Raw genomic sequence first — 17902 nt, forward strand, 5'->3', positions numbered from 1 at the left:
TCAGGGGGTTCACCCACTTCTCAGGCAGTGAAGTAGGTCTGCAGGTGTCTGTCTTTCTTACCCCCTCTGTCTTTCCCTCCTCTCTCAATTTCTCTCTGTCCTTTCCAACAACAACAACAACAAAATGGAAAAACAGGCCTCCCAGTGGATTGGTAGTGCAGGCACCAAGCCCCAGCGATAACCCTGGAAGGGGGGAAAAAAAACAAAACGAAGACTCAAAAAAATTTGGAGGTATCCAGATTTACTGAATGTACTGGAATGGAGCCCAGGAATTTTCCTTTTTCAATAAGATCCTTATATACTTTGCACCTATGTTAAAATTTAGGGATCATTGTCCTAATCTGTAACCTGGAATCTTAACATTTCTGTTTTCTAGGAACTAACCTCACGCGGGGGTGGGATGGGGGTGATGCACTCAGTTGAGTGTACATGTTACCATCTGCAAGGACCAGAGTTCAATCCCCCTCAACTCCATCTACAGGGGAAAGCTTCATATGCACTGAAGCAATAGTGCAATGCATCTCTCTTTGTCTCCCCTCTACCCGCCCCCCACAATTCTCTTTGTCCTGTCAAAAAAAGAAAAACTAGTATAGCCACAGGCCCTTTGGAATATAACTAAAATATGCCTACTAGCTATCTACAAAATGGAGGGGCCCCCCAACTCTTCATCTGCACTATTCCAGCCTTTAGGTGTCCATGATTGGTCAACAGCTTGTTTGGCTTTGTATGTTAACTCTCTTTGCAGCCACCAGGTTCCAGATGCTAATATGATGCCGACCAGACTTCTCTGGACAGACGACCCCACCAGTGTGTCCTGGAGCCCCGCTTCCCCAGAGCCCCACCCTACTAGGGAAAGACAGAAGCAGGCTGGGAGTATGGATCTACTAGTTAACGCCCATGTTCAGTGGGGAAGCAATTACAGAAGTCAGACCTTCCACCTTCTGCATCCCACAATGACCTTTTATCCATACTCTCAGAGGTTATAAAGAATGGGAAAGCTATCAGGGGAGGGAATGGGTTACAGAGTTCTGGTGGTGGGAATTTGCTGGGCTAGCATGAGGGTGTTTCTTCCGGGGCACGTGCTCTCTGGGTTGGAGAGAACTCAACCAGAGCCAACCTGGGCTTACTCACCGATGTGGGAGAGAGACCAGGAACTTATGGTGGAGCAGAACGCAATGCGTGTTTATTGATCAGAGACAACACTTTTATGTATTTTGAAACGGAAGTGGCAAGTGGGAAAAGGAAATGGCTAGGAAAGGGGGTAGAGAGAAGGAAAGAGCAGCTAATGGTAGAAACTCCCTTAGCAACTATTGCAAAGGTTTTAACTAGTGGGCTTAGTTAATACCCTGAAGGCAGGGCGGGTCTTGAGGTAGAACAATGATTATGTAAATAGACCATAGTATCAGCAATGGAGGATGGAGCAGAGCAGGAGGGGGCTAGCTTAAGGCCTTACAGGAATTGTGTGGAGTTGTACCACTTTTATCCTATGGTTTTGTCAATGTTTTCTTTTTATAAATTATATATATTTATATATACATATATATAAATTTTTTTTTTAAAGGTGACGTGCGCTTAACTGAGTGCATTACCACCAGGCCCACAATCACCACCCCCCAAAATAATAAAGGAACAATATAGCCACTGGGAGCAGTGGATTCACTGTGCAGGCACTGAGTCCCAGTGATAATCCTGGTGGCAGCAGAAAAATTAAATGTAATTAAGTTTATTTAAAAAAGAAAAAAAAAAAAAAGAACCAATGCCAGGGATTAGTTATTACACCACTAGGGGGCAGTATAGACCAATGTTCATTTTCGAAGGGGGTGGAATCAGTCATGGCATGAACCAGCAGGTGCGCACTGAGCAGTAATGGAAGATTCCTATAATTCTTCTCCTGTTTCTAAACTAGAAAAACTTCTCTGGAGCAGTCATGTATTTTGCAGCTTTTCCCATGAAGAACTGAAATCAATTTTTCTACATCTTGCTTCTGGTTGGACCAAGCAAATATGGTGGAAATGTCTAGTGGAGTTTGAAGCCCAAATCTCAATGTCCTCTGCTTTCACCTTAAACCCAGTGGGAGGGATGTAGAGCAAAGCCTGATCCTTAACACTCCTCCTCCCACTCCAAACAGAAGCTGATACCACAGGGGAACTTGAGTTCTGAGACCAAACTAATTAGCCCCCTGAGGAGAACAACCACACAGTACAAGGAGGACAAGGCTCTACCACGGCAAATATCTACCCTCTAGGGCACAAAGATTGGAATAGATTGGCCAAGAATATATCCTGGGGGCAGAGGGGTGGGAGTGTCATTAAAAAAAAAATACAAATAAAGAAGGGAAGCCATTTTTTATGCTTTTAATGAGGTGTAGTTAATGTATAGTATGCTGCACATAAATGTGTTCAATTTGATAAGTCTTGATATCATTACACACCTGTGAAGCCATGATTATCACTACAATAAGTATCCATCTCCCTCACCTGTAAAGATTCCTCTGGCTGCTTACCATCCAGCCTGCCCAACTCTTTCATCCCCATGCAGCCATTAATATGTCTTCTTTTTTTAAAAAAAATTATTTATTTATTCCCTTTTGTTACCCTTGTTGTTTTATTGTTGTAGTTATTTTTGTTGTTATTAATGTCGTTGTGGTTGGATAGGGCAGACAGAAATGAAGAGGAGGGGAAGACGGAGAGGGGGCAAGAGAGACACCTGCAGACCTGCTTCACTGTCTGTGAAGTGACTCCCCTGCAGGTGGGGAGCCGGGGGCTCAAAGCGGGATCCTTACACAGGTCCTTGTGCTATGCACCACCTGCGCTTAATGTGTTGCGCTATTGCCTGATCTGTCTTCTATCCTTGTATCTCTAGAGGTTAGTTTCATATGTAGACTTTTGTTGGTCTGTTGGGTTTTTTGTTTGTTTGTTTCACCAGAGCACTGCTAAGCTCTGGCTTATGGTGGTGTGGGGGATTGAACCTGGGTCTTTGGAGCCTCAGGCAGAATCTCTTTGCATAACCATTATGCTATCTACTCCTGCCCTAGGATTTTGTATAAATAGAAACATATATTATAGTCTGCATCCCTTTTTTGTGTTACTTATTTCACTCAGCATAATCATTTTAAAGTTCATTTTGTTGTATGGGTCAGTAACTTTTCATTTTTGAGTAGTATCTCACTGCATGGATGTAGTTCAATTTTTTTTTTCCCCAGAGCACTGCCCAGCTCTTGCTTATGATGGTTTGGGAGATTGAACCTGGGAATTTGGAGCATCAGGCATGAGAGTCTTTGCATAACCATATATATGTTATTTTCCCAAACCCGTTACTTCAATTTGTTGATCCATTTACTTTTTTTGTTGCCTCCAGGGTTATTGCTGGAGTTCAGTGCCTACACTACGAATCCCCTGCTACTGAAGGCCATTTTTTCCCATGTTGTTGCCTTTGTTGTTGTTGCCATTGATGTTGTTTTTGGATAGGACAGAGAGAAATCGAGAGGGGAAGGGAAGACAGCGAGGGGGAGAGAAAGATAGACAACGAGGGGGAGAGAAATATAGACACCTGCAGACCTGCTTCAACACTTGTGAATCGACCACCCTGCAGGTGGGGAGTGGGGGGCTCGAATCAGGATCCTTATGCCGCTTTGTGCCATGTGCACTTAACCTGCTGCACTACTGCCCGGCCCCCAGCATTTTTATTTTTAATGGACTATGTTTTTGTTGTGTTATAGCTAAAAATATTTGCTTACAGTATTACAAAGAGTTTCTCTAACTTTTCTTACAGTGGCTTCACAGCTTTAAGTTTTGTATTGCGGTCTGTAGTCCAGTTCCAGTAGATTTTGTGTGTGATATGAAGAATTCATGTTTTCTTCTCACCTGGATATCACGTAATTACAGCACCATTTGTTGAAAAGACTTCATGCCTTCATCAGAAAACCAGTCAATCACAGGGGACAAGAGAAAACAGAGTGATTTTTTTTTAACTGGGTAGAGTCTACTTTGTAGGCGATGAGGTTTTGGAGCTACATAGAGGTGATAATTACTGCACAACACTGTGATTGTACCAAACTCAGTACAATTTTTTTTGTTTGTGTGCTTTTTGAAAAGCTAGGATCTTGTACATTTAAGATTTTGTTGCTCCCAAGCTATTTATTCATTCAGATGCAGGGAGAGACACTCTAGTAGCAGTCTCAGCTGTGGTAGTCCCATGTGGTGCTGGAACTCAGACCAGAGTTGTGTGCATGGCAAAGCAGACATCTTTACCTGCTGAGTTATCCTTCTAGGCCCAAACAGCACACACTAAAATGACTAATTTCATGTTATGTGAAATTCATTTCGATTAAAAGAACAATTGGTGGTCGGGCAGTAGCCCAGCAGGCTAAGCGCACATGGCGCAAAGCGCAAGGACTGGCGTAAGGATCCTGGTTGAAGCCCCCAGCTTCCCGCCTGCAGGGGGTCACTTCACAAGCAGTGAAGCAAGTCTTTCTCCCTCTCTGTCTTCCCCTTCTCTCTCGATTTCTCTCTGTCCTATCCAACAACAACAGCATCAATAACAACAATAATAATAACCACAACAAAGATTAAAAAAATAACCAGGGCAACAAAGGGGGCGTGGAAATAGCCTCCAGGAGCAGTGGATTTGTGATGCATGCACCAAGCCCCAGCAATAAGCCTGGAGGCAAAAAAGAAAAAAAGAAAAATTGATTTTTATGTATGTTTTTTTTTAAAACTATTTCAGTACATTGACTTATTTCTTTGACAATATCAGACTATCTTTATTTTACTTTATTTTTCTATATTTATTTATTTTCCCTTTTGTTGCCTTTGTTTTTATTGTTGTTGTAGTTATTATTATTGTTGTTGGATAGGACAGAGAGAAATGGAGAGAGAGGGGAAGACAGAGAGGGGGAGAGAAAGACACCTGCAGACCTGCTTCACCGGCTGTGAGGCGACTCCCCTGCAGATGGGGAGCCCGGGCTTGAATTGGGATCCTTACGCGGGTCCTTGCACTTTGGCACCATGTGCACATAACCCACTGTGCTACCGCCGACTTCCCAGACTATCTATTTTTAATGATGGCTTTATAGTATGTTTTGAAACTAGGTAAGTAAATCCTTCGGCACTGTTTATTTCATGAAAAAATATGTTGGGGAAATAAGTATGTTGGGGAGCTAATACAGCAGTGGTGCATGTGGGAGGTCCCAGGTTTAATCCCCAGCATCACCAATATCCAGAGCTGACTGGTGCTCTGATCAAAAACAAAAAGGAAGAAGTGTGGTCATGGGCTGGTAGATAGCTAAGTAACAGAGCACAAGTCACACTTACCTGAGGCCCGAGGTTCAGCTCCTGGCATTGTGTATGTTGGGGCTAAATTGTGTACTGCTCTCCTATAAAGATGGATACACTAAAAAAAAATAAAAATGTGGAGCCAAGTGGTAGCACACCTGGTTAAGCACACACATTACAGTGTGCAAGGACCCAGGTTCAAGCCCCTGGTCCCCACCTGCAGGAGAAAGCTTCACGAGTGGTGAAGTAGGGCTACAAGTGTCTGTCTCCCTCTCTATCTCTCCCTCCTCTCAATTTCTCTCTGTATCTATCCTATAACAAACAAATAAAAACACTTAAGTCAACAATTTGTTCTGCTTTATATCTTAACTCTTTTTCAGCCACCAAGTTCCAGATGCTACCATGATGCCAACTGGACTTCCCAGGGCAGATGACCACACCAATGTGTCCTGGAGCCCCATTTCCCCAGAGCTCTGCCCCACCAGGGAAAGAGAGAGACAGGCTGGGAGTATGGATTGACCTGTCAATGCCCATGTTCAACAGGGAAGCAATTACAGAAGCCAGACTTTCCACCTTCTGCACCCCATAATGACCCTGGGTTCATGCTCCCAGAGGGATAGAGAATGGGAAAGCTGTCAGGGGTTGGTTTACGGAGTTCTGGTGCTGGGAATTGTGTGGAATTGTACCCCTCTTCTTCTTTTTTTTTATTCCCTTTTGTTTCCCTTGTTGTTTTATTGTTGTAGTTATTATTAATGCCATCGTTGTTGGATAGGACAGAGAGAAATGGAGAGAATAGGGGAAGACAGAGAGAGGGGAGAGAAAGACAGACACCTGCAGACCTGCTTCACTGTCTGTGAAACGACTCCCCTGCAGGTGGGGAGCCGGGGCTTGAACCAGGATCCTTACGACAGTCCTTGTGCTTTGCGTCACCTGCGCTTAACCCACTGCGCTACAGCCCGACTCCCTACCCCTCTTATTCTATAATTTTGTTCGTGTATCCATTTTATAAATAAAATTCTTTTTCAATTTTTTAAAAAATGAAAGTATATTGGCTCTTCTAGGTAAATTGCATTTCTATGTAAATTTTTGATTCATATTACCAATTTGTACTGGAAATTTCTTTGAGGTCCTGGATTCAAGACCCACTACCACATAGTAGAACCATGGAGCAGTGTTATGGTGCTTCTCTTCTGTCTGCCTTTCCCTTCTCTCCTGCCCCCTCTCTTTCTCTCTCTCTGAAAAAAAAATACCCGGGGGGGGGGGGCAGGCAGTAGCCCACCAGGTTAAGTGCACATAGTGTGAAGTGCAAGGATCTGCTCCAGGATCCTTGTTCGAGCCCCCAGCTCCCCACCTTCAGGGGAGTTGTTCCACAGGTGGTGAAGCAGATCTGCAGGTGTTTATCTTTCTCTCTCTCTCTGTCTCCCCCTCCTCTCTCAATTTCTCTCTGTTCTATCCAGCAATAACAACAACAATGGAAAAAAGATGGCCTCCAGGAGCAATGGATTTGTAGTGCAGGCACCGAGCCCCAGCGATAACCCTGGAGGCACTTGATGGCAGAGGATCTAGAGGGGGCTGTATCGTTATGTGGAAAACTGGGAAGTATCATGCATGTATAAACTACTGTATTAACTATTGACTGTAAAACATTAATCCCCAATAAATAAATTTAAAAATTCCCAAATAAAATTTAAAATTTCTGGAAAAAAAATGACTCTGGGAGATCACTTGCCAGTGTGGTTCTGGGTTCATTCCCTGGCACTGCAATTAAAAAAAAAAAGTAAGGGAGAAGGAGGGGGGCAGGCAGTGGCACATCCACTTGAGCATACATATTATCTTGTACAAGGACCCAGTTCCCACCTGCAGCGGGGAAGCTAACCAGAGGTGAAGCAGAATTGCAGATCTCTCTCTTTCTCTCTTTCTCTCTCTCTCTCTCTCTCCCCTTCTCTCTCAGCTTCTCTCTGTCCTATAAAATAATAGATAAATATGTAATTAAAAAGAAGAAAAACTATTCAAATAAATTTATACATGAAAAATTTGTTTCAAAAGCTTCATAAGTGATGAAGCACTACAGCAGATGTTTTTCTTTCTTTCTCCCTCTCTGTCTCCCCTTCCCTCCTAGTTTCTCTCTGTCAATATAAAATAAAAATAATAAAAGCACTGGGAGTGGTGGATTCATTATGTATAGGTGCTGATCTCCAGTGATAACCGTGGTGGCAATTAAAAAAAAAGAAGTTGTTTCAAAGAAAAATATTTAACTATGTAGAACTGATCTAAAATATAGCAAGGTGGTATTTAAATAGCAAAATGTCTTGAAAATATTATTTTATTTCATTCATCTATTCCACAAATATTTATTGAACAGATCCTATGTCTCAGGCTATGTGATAGGTAAAGGGTATTAGGTAGTGAGCAAAGATTTGTTTGAAAGTTCCAAATTACAGAGTCAGTGGAATGTTTTGTTTTTTATCAGTGCATTGTTCAATTCTAGCTTTGGTAGCAGGGATTGAACCTGCTGAACACTTTGGAGTTTTAGACATGAACGTCTTTTGCATAACCATTATGCTATCTTCTCAGACCCTACTCATGAATGTTATATCTGGACAGATCCTTAAGAACCACCTAGTCCAACCTCCCTCTTCTTACTGGCAGAGAAACTGAGGGTGAAAAAGCAGATGTGACTTGTCCAGAGTATACATTTTGTGAAAGCAAATTTACCATGGCCACTTCTCCTTTCAGTATATTGCTGTGTCTTTGTTCCCCTGAATTCTGCTTCTTCAGAGTCTGTTCCTGGAACTGATATCTTCTTTTTTCTTAATCTTTATTTATTTATTTATTGGATAGAAACAGCCAAAAATTGAGAGGAAGGGGGAGATAGGGAGAGAGAGAGACAGAGACACCTTCAGCACTGCTTCACCTCTTGTAAAGCCTTCCCCCTACAGGTGAGGACTCCGGGCTTGAACCCAAGTCCTTGTGCATTGTAATGCATGCTCAACCAGGTGCGCCACCACCCAGCCCCCAACATTTTTAAGACTCATGCCGTAAAAGTTCTGCTCTGAAATCATCCAACTTGGAAGCAACACAGGTTATACCATCAGGAGAGTTGTTTTGTGTTCTTAGATCTCTTCTTCATTTTTCAATATGGAGTTTTTATTTGGTGAGTCTTCTTACTTGTTTTTTAAAATTTTATTAACTTATTTGATAGAAACAGAGCGAATAGAGGGGAACGGGGAAGATAGACAAGGAAGAGACAGAGAGAAACCTGCAACACTGCTTCACTGCTTGGGATTTCCTTCTGTAGGTTGGGAATGGGGTTGAACTTGTGTCCTTGTGCACTGGAACAAGTGCATTCAACAAGGTGAGCCACTGGCCAGAAGGTTCCTTCCTTCTTTCCTTCCTTCCTCCCTTTCTTCTTTCCATTATTCATAAACTTTTAATTTTATTTTATTATTGGATAGAAACAGAGAGAAATTGAGAGAGAGTGATAGAGAGGGAAAGATATAGAGAGACACTTGTAGTCCTTTTTCACCAATTGTGAAGCTTTCCCCCTGCAGGTGGGGACCAGGGGCTTGAACCCAGATCCTTGCATACTGTTACGTGTGCACTTAGCTAGGTGTGCCACCACTTGGCCCCTCCAGCCAATTTCTATTCCCATGATAAATATAAATCACTACCAACCTCTAGAATGCACCTTTATTAAATTCTGAAGAGATTATATCTATGTTCTCTCTTCCTCTATGTTCCCCTCCCCTCCCAATCTCTATCCTATCTAATAATAAGAAGAACAGAAAAGGAAGGAAGGAAGGAAGGAAGGAAGGAAGGAAGGAGAAAGAAAGGAAGAGAGAAAAAGAATAGAAAGAAAGAAGGAAGGAAAGAAAGAAAAAATTTTTAGTTATATTTATGGTGCTCTATTCTTCTTTCTGTCTTGACTATGGCAGCTGCCCATGAAGTCAGGATACCTCTAACATTTTTGCTGCAGATTTTTCTTGGTGTCACACTTTTCAGTTTGATCCTATACATCATGTAGTACTCTGTGACAAATCCGAAGAATCACAGAAAATCAATATCTGGGGCTGCAGAAGGGAGATTGTCAGAGCATGAGGACACCTGTAGGAGGGTAAAGGACTTTTGTAATAATCTCCTCTCTTGATCACTGATCTGTCAAATTTCATTCATGTTGTTGCAGCAGATCACCACAGAGAAGTTCACAAGCTGAGCTGTCTATTGTACAGCTCAGCCCACTCCTTCGTAAGAGCAGAGATAAGAGTTCCACTATGATTGGAATTGATTCATTGTCCTTACACTTAACTGCTGTGAGAGATTCCTCAGAACTGGCTGAGGAATATGGGCCAAGACATGAAACAGCCATATATAAAGATTTCATATCAGAAAGCACCAAATTGGGGGTCCGGCGGTAGCGCAGTGGGTTAAGCGCATGTGGCACAAAGCGCAGGGACCGGCATAAGGATCCCGGTTCGAGCCCCTGGCTCCCCACCTGCAGGGGAGTCGCTTCGCAGGCGGTGAAGCAGGTCTGCAGGTGTCTGTCTTTCTATCCCCCCTCTGTCTTCCCCTCCTCTCTCCATTTCTCTCTGTCCTATCCAACAACGAACAACACCAACAATGGCAATAATAATAACCACAACGAGGCTACAACAACAAGGGCAACAAAAAGGGGGAAAAGATGGCCTCCAGGAGCGGTGGATTCATGGTGCAGGCACCAAGCCCAGCAATAACCCTGGAGGGAAAAAGAAAAAAAAAAAGCACCAAATTTCCATGGATCTGATTTGAGATTACTGTGTACATGTCACCTCCTTCCCCTACCCCGCCCCCACTTCTTTTCTGGGGGGGGGAGTAAACTTGCTGTAGTCCAGACCTTGTGATTTACAAAACAAGCTGTGGCATATTTCTAAAAGGAAGGAGGCCAGGTGGTGGCACAGTCTTGAGCACACGTTATCAAACAAAATGACCTGAGTTCCACACCTCTTCCACCTGTAAGGGGTGAGTTTACCAACAAGTGAAGCAAGTCTTCAGGTGTCTGTCTGTCTCTCTCTCTCCCTTTATGCTCCCCTCCCCTCCCAATCTCTATCTATCCTATCTAATAATAAGAACAGAAAAGGAAGGAAGGAAGGAAGGAGAAAGAAAGGAAGAGAGAAAGAAAGAATAGAAAGAAAGAAGGAAGGAAAGAAAGGAAGAAAGGAAAAAGAAAAAAATAAAGAAAGAAAGAAGGAAAGAAGGAAGGAAGGAAGGAAGGAAGGAAGGAAGGAAAGAAAAATGGCTACCGGGAGCATTAGATAAGTCACACAGGCACTGAGCCCCGTCAATAAAAATTAATTAATGGGAGCAGAGCCAAGATGGAGACTTGAAAAGAACACCTGGTGTGAGCTCCCCCCAAAAGCGGCTTATAACCTGGGATTCTCTGGAGAGGGACGGATAACTGGCATGTCTGTGAAAGGATGAATAAGGGGTGGTCAGGGTGACACCAAAAAAGAGTCTTATAACCCACTCTTGGGCTGGCAGACAGAGGACAAAAGGAAAATCTTTGGCTTCACTATTTTTGAACTCCCTCCCCCCCACCCTAGAACCAGCCCCATGAACTGGCCATCTGCTCCTAGCAGGCTTCCTGTGGAGCTATTTTCTTTACCAAGATTCCTGGCTCAGCAGGGCTGTCATCCCAGGCCTTTTCCTTTTTCTTTTCCTTCCCTTATTTTTTTAGGTGGTTGGAGTTCTATTTGAATGACAAAATACCTGACCAATCAGAGCTTCAGCCCTGCCTGGGAAAGACTACCTGGAGTTGTTTGTTTATTTGTTTGTTTTTGATACTTCTTATAATTGGTTGTCTTTGCTCAGGCTGCATGCAGCCAATCTGGAGCAGTCCAAACTGCTGACTGACTGTTACGGTTTTTTACTCTATTTTATTTTATTATTACTATTATTATATACACGTCTCTTTTGCCCCCTCTTCAGGTTGACCAAAATTAACTGCTATTGCTTTTTACATTGGTAGGTGACTGGGTGTCCTATCCAGTGTGAGAGGAACTTCTTTCTCTCTCCCTTTTCCCTCCACCCTACTTTTTCTCTCATCCTAGCTAATTAAAAAAAAAAAAACTCCTTTCACTGCTCTTTTTTTCCTTTCTTCTTCTTCCTTCTTTTGCTTTCTGAATTCACTGACACTTGTTTGTGAATTATTTTGTGGAAGAAATCTGACTCGAGTGAACTCTGTGTGTGTGTCTTTCTTTTCTACTTTCCTTTCTCCTCTTGCTATCCCTAGAACTTATAGTGGACAGTAGATTTGCATAATTGTCTATTCTTGCTTTCCCTTTTTCCTTTTCTCTTTCTTTTTCTTTTACTTTGTTTGCTATTTTTTCTTGGACTGGAGGTGTTGCTTGTCTAACTGGTATTAGTTGAACTGCATCAATCCTTGCTTCAGTTGCTATTGTTGCAATTTCTGAGGTTTGTGACTGCATTTGTGAAAGGTCTTTAATATAGTGTGGCTAGTACTCAAAACACAACAACTGAAGAACAACAGAACAGAAGAATACAAACCACATCAATTTTAAAAAAAGGTTAAATCAAGAACAAATCAAACTGCTACCACAATGAATCAGGACAGGAGCACAGAAGAAACTCCAAATCAGTCAGAATAACCATAGATAAGAAAAGTATAAGGAGTCAGGCGGTAGTGCAGCTGGTTAAGCAAACGTAGTGCAAATCAAAAGGACCGGCATAGGATCCCGGTTCCAGCCCCCGGCTCCCCACCTGCAGAGGGGTCACTTCACAAGCGGTGAAGCAGGTCTGCAGGTGTCAAAAAATATGTTGAATAATGGCAATACAACACATTAAATCCATAATATCAATAAATGTCATTGGCTTAAACTCACCCATTAAAAGGCACAGACTGGGAGGATGGATCAGAAGATACAACCCAACTATATGCGGCTTGCAAGAATACCACTTGACCCAACAAGACAAACACAGACTTAAAGTGAAAGGATGGAAAACTATCATATAGGCTAATGGACCACAAAAAAAAAAAAAAAAAAGCAGGAACAGCCATTCTCATTTCTGACACAATGGACTTTAAATTAAATAAAGTAATAAAATATAGGCAAAACCATTACATAATGATTAGAGGCTCAACCAACCAAGAAGATTTAACTATTATTAACATCTATGCACCCAATGAGGGTCCACCAAAATACATCAACCACCTACTGAAAGAATTACAAAAAATACATCAATAGTAAGTAATACAGTAATAGTGGGAGACCAACATTTCACTCTCACACCTAGACAGATAAACAAAGCAGAGAATCAACAAAAAAATAAGAGAATTAGATGAAGAGATGGACAGACTAGACCTCCTGGACATTTTCAGAGTTATTCACCCCCAAAAAAACTGGAATACACATTCTTCTCAAATCCACACAGCACATCCTCAAGGATAGACCACATGTTATGCCACAAAGACAGTATCAACAAATTCAAGAGCATTGAAATCATCCCAAGTATCTTCTCAGACCACAGTGGAGTAAAGCTAACATTCAACAAACAAAAAATTACTAAGTCACAGAATTTGGAAACTCAACAACATACTGCTTAACAACCACTGGGTCAGAGAAGCACTTCAAGCAAAAAATTCAAATGTTCCTGGAAACAAACGAAAATGAAGGCACAAGCTATAAAAATATTTGGGACATAGCTAAAGCAGTACTGAGAAGGAAACTCATAGTCATACAATCACACATTAGAGAATAAGAAAAAGCTCAAATAAATTACCTTACTGCACACATTAAGGACTTAGAGGAAGAGGAACAAAGGAACCCTAAAGCAACCAGAAGGACAGAAATCACTAATATTAAAGCAGAAATAAACAACATCAAAAATAAGAGAACCATACAAAAGATCAATAAAGCCAAATGATGTTTTTTTGAAAAATAAAACAAGATTCACAAACCCCTAGCCAGACTCACTAAAAAAAAATTTAAAAAAAGAGAAAAGACTCAAATAAATAGAATTGTAAATGATAGAGGAGATATTACAACTGACACCACAGAAATCCAGAAAATCATGTGAAACTTTTATGAAGAACTATACACCACCAAGCTAGAGAATCTGGAAGAAATGGAAGAATTCCTAGAAACATATACTCTTCCAAAACTGAACCAAGAAGAACTACATAACCTAAATGGACCAATCACAGACAAAGAAATTGAAACAGTTATTAAGAATCTTCCCAACAACAAAAGTCCTGGACCAGATGGCTTTACAAATGAATTCTACAAAACCTTCAGGAAACAGTTAATACCTATACTTGTAAAGTTCTTCCACAAGATCGAAAAAACAGGAACACTCCCTTCCACTTTCTATGTAGCCAACATTACCCTGATACCAAAAGCAGATAGGGACACACAAAAAAAAGGGAAACTACAGACCAGGAGCTCTGATGAACATAGATGCCAAAATATTGAATAAGATCCTGGCCAACTGGATACAGCAGTATATCAAGAAGATTGTTCAAGTAGGATTTATCCCAGGAATGCAAGGCTGGCTCAACATACGTAAGTCAATCAGTGTCATTCACCACATTAATAAAAGCAAAACCAAAAAACACATGGTTATCTCAATAGATGCAGAAAAGGCTTTGACAACCCCAACATCCATTCATGCTCAAAACTCTGCCAAAAAAATGGGAATAGATGGGAAATTCCTCAAGATAGTGGAGCCCATATACAGCAAACCTACAGCCAACATTGTACTCAATGGACAGAAGCTGAAAACATTCCTCCTCAGATCGAGGACTAGACAGGGCTGTCCATTATCACCATTACTCTTCAATGTAGTAGTGGAAGTTCTTCCCATAACAACTAGGCAAGAGAAAGAAATCAAAGGAGTACAGATTAGAAGGGAAGAAGTCAAGCTCTCACTATTTGCAGATGATATGATAGTATACATAGAAAAACCTAAAGAATCCAGCAGAAAGCTACTGGAAATTATTAGACAATATAGCAAGGTATCAGGCTACAAAATCAATGAACAAAAATCAGTGGCAGTTCTTTATGCAAACACTAGATTCAAAGAAGAGGATATCCAGAAATCACTCCATTCACTGTTGCAGCAAAATCAATAAAATACTTAGGAATAAAGCTGACCAAAGGAGTGAAAGACTTGTATACTGAAAACTATGAATCACTATTCAAGGAAATAGAAAATGATACCAAGAAATGGAAAGACATCCCATGCTCATGGATTGGAAGAACTAATATAATCAAAATGAATATTCTCCCCAGAGCCATATGCAGATTTAATGCCATACCCATCAAAGTTCCACCAAACTTCTTTAACAGAATAGAACAAAAATTACAATCATTTATCTGGAACCAAAGAACACCTAGAATTGCCAGAACTATCATGAGGAAAAGAAACAAAAATGGAGGAATCACACTCACAGATCTCAAACTCTATTATAAGTCCATCATCATCAAAACAGCCTGGTACTGGAACAAAATAGGCACACAGAACAGTGGAACAGAATTGAAAGCCCAGAACTAACCCCCCACACCTATGAACATTTAATCTTCGAGCCCAAAGTAGTAAATGGAGGAAGGAGGCTCTCTTCAATAAATGGTGCTGGGAAAATAGGGTTGAAACATGCAGAAATGAAACTGAACCACTTTATCACACCAGAAACAAAAGTCAAATCCAAATGGATCAAGGACCTGGATTTTAGACCAGAAATTATTGAATACTTAGAAGAAAGATGGATCAATATTGGGGCAGCTTGGAACATTCCTCATGACCACAGAATGTGAGCTCAGATTTATAGGGATGCAGAGGTCACATAGGCCTAAGCTAAATATGGGCCCCAGATTAGATCAAATCAATGGGGTTCACAGTCAACAATATTTATACACCTTTCCCATATTTGGGAGCTACTCTCTTCCATGATCCAGCTTTCTGGTCCTTTTTGTAGCCATGACATCATTCTCCCTATAAAATAACTTGGATACACCAACATATCAGATTTCAGGCTCAGGGGAAAAAAAAACAAACTAGTATAGTCACAGGACTTTTGGAATATAACCAAAACAGGCCTACTAGCTATCTACAAAACGGAGACGCCCTCCCCCCAACTCTTCATCTGCACTATTCCAGCCTTTAGGTTCATGATTAGTCAATAATTTGTTTGTCTTTATATGTTAATTCTCTTTTCAGTCACCAGGTTCCAGATGCTACTATGATGCCAACCAGACTTCCCTGGACATACAATCCCACCAATGTGTCCTGGAGTCCCGCTTCCCGAGAGCCCTGGCCCACTAAGGAAAGAGAGAGACAGGCTGGGAGTATGGGTCAACCTGTCAATGCCCATGGCTGGGAGTATGGGTCAACCTGTCAATGCCCATGTTCAGCAGGGAAGCAATTACAGAAGCCAGACCTTCCACCTTCTGCACCCCATAATGACCCTGGGTCCATACTCCCAGAGGGATAAAGTATGGGGAAGCTATTAGGGGAGGGGATGGACTATGGAGATCTGATGGTGGGAATTGTGTGGAGTTGTACCCCTCTTATCCTATGGTTTTGTCAATGTTTCCTTTTTATAAGTAAAAAAAAAAAGGAAAAGAAAAATAATTAATTAATAATTAATTGACAGAAAGGCTTGTGGTATTACATTGACTAAAGAGGTGATCTGCCTGCTACCACCTCCTCTATTTTATCTCCCTTCTGACACTTCTTCTTGAAGAAAATAGCCATTGCTTACTCTGTCCTGTGGAGGACCCTCAGTGTGACACCTATGGAAAGACATACAAGAGCCTGTTTATGCTGCTGAATGAGATGAGATGATCGATGAGATAATGCTGCACTTCAGGCACCAGGAATCAGAAGGGCCTTATCCAGTCACTCATGGCCCAGCCAAGTGCCTACTGCTGGACACTAGCTACCACAAGTCCCTAGTCGGGCTCAAGCCTGCTCAGTCTCGGTGTGTGGCTGCCACTGGGCACTCGCAACACTGAAGTATTGTTGCCAGGACCGTTTGACATTGGTGCCACTGTCACCACCAAGCACATGTGATTGTCTTGTTCCATAGAGTTCCTGGCCACTGCCCAGGTCTCCTTGATTCCAATATTATAGTGGCAGCTGAGCACCTGTGACCTTGAATCACTGTTCTCACCCAGGTCAACTCAAGCTCATCATACAGACACCCTGGGACATTCTGTGGCAAAGCTGGTCTAGGCTTGCTCACACTCACTGCCAGAAGCTTGGTCACCACCCAGGACAACTGGACTTCACAGGCATAGTCACTGGTGAGTCCAACAGTGGACTCCCCACGCCCACATGAATGATGCACTGAGATGCTGCCAAACACAACTGTGAATCCCTGTGTTCACCCAGGCTCACTCACATATAGAACGCCCCTAGCTCAGGTCCTCACACAACATCAGACATAATGAGGAGACAGAGGAACCTACTTGTATTGACCATACCAGTGAATGAAGACAACAATCTAGGAAATGTCCCCAAATATAACAGAGTGATGTAATTAAAGGACGAGGACTTCAAAGCAACAATCATTGTGTTTATTTACTCATTTTGGATAGAGACAGAAATTAAGGGGTAAGAGGAATTGGAGAGGGAGAGGCAGAGGGAGTGAGAAAGAGAGACCTGCAATGTTGGTATGCTTCTAAAAAACCCCCTTCTGTTTCATTTGGTTTAAATCCCCCCTGCTTAACACTGCATTCTATTTACATAACCACTTCATTCTATTTACATAACCTCTGTTAACATGCACCACCCTCCCTCCAGGGCATTGGTGGTTTAGTGGTAGAATTCTCACCTGCTCCGCCCCCTCTCCTTGTCATACCCTGATTTTCACCAGTCACTTTTCTCTCCACCCTCTCTGCATCGCATCCTGTTCCCACCCTACTGGGCTAGTATATTTATAAGGACAAGATTGTTTGTAGTTTTTAGTTTAGCTTAGCTTGGTATAGATTGCGCTGCGTCCTGTATGAATAAAGAGATACTGCGTACAACCCATCCATGAGTCCCGGGTCGTCTGTTACCCGCCATGAAGCCAGCCCGGCGAAAACAACACTGCAGCATTGTTTCACAGCTCTTTAAGTTTCCCTCTTGGCAGGCGGCACCCTCAGGCTTGAATCTGAATCCTTGCACATGGTAACAGGTGCACTCAACCAGGTGCACCACTGCCCAGCTTTTAGTTTTTCTTTTTATAATATACCTGCCAGATTTTGGTATCAGGGTGAGGTTGGTTCATAGAAAGTGTTAGTTTAAAAAAAATGTGTTAGGGAACATTCACATATCTTCAATTTTTTTTTTTTTTTTTTGCAAGAAGTTGAAATACTATTTGTTCCTGGACTTTGTTTTCAGGAAGATTTTGATTACTGTTTCAATTTCCTTAATTGGGAGCTCAGATGAGTCTAAGCATTTATCTATGTCTTCTGGATTTTCCAGCTTAGTAGCTTAGTTCATAGAAATCTCTCAAGATTCTTTGAATTTTGATTCGACTTCCGGAGGCGGAGCTACGAGCAGCAAATCACTTTCTCTCCTCTCCTCTCCTCTCCTGGATCAACTAGGAATACCAAAGGAGACCACCCAGACCGAAACAAGACAGGACTAGA

This window comes from Erinaceus europaeus, chromosome 10 (assembly GCF_950295315.1).
Source record: "Erinaceus europaeus chromosome 10, mEriEur2.1, whole genome shotgun sequence".
Classification (NCBI taxonomy): Eukaryota; Metazoa; Chordata; class Mammalia; order Eulipotyphla; family Erinaceidae; genus Erinaceus; species Erinaceus europaeus.